Below are 205 nucleotides of genomic sequence, written 5' to 3'. Positions count from 1 at the left end.
GTGGGGTCACTAAAGACAGAGCAGTATTGTTTCTGCAGTATTTCTGCCATTTCTTTAGCATTGTGTCGGGGAATGTTGTTATCATCGATCAATGGCCCAATGGGTGAGACAGCGGTTCTGTTCTTACTTGCATAAGACTAGAACACTTTTGGGTTCTGTTTGATGTTTTTGATTACCCACTGTTCCTCCGCAGCTCTTTGATTTT

Source organism: Octopus bimaculoides, chromosome 2 (genome assembly GCF_001194135.2).
Source record: "Octopus bimaculoides isolate UCB-OBI-ISO-001 chromosome 2, ASM119413v2, whole genome shotgun sequence".
In the NCBI taxonomy this organism is placed as follows: domain Eukaryota; kingdom Metazoa; phylum Mollusca; class Cephalopoda; order Octopoda; family Octopodidae; genus Octopus; species Octopus bimaculoides.
Note: the sequence above shows the minus strand (reverse complement) of the source record.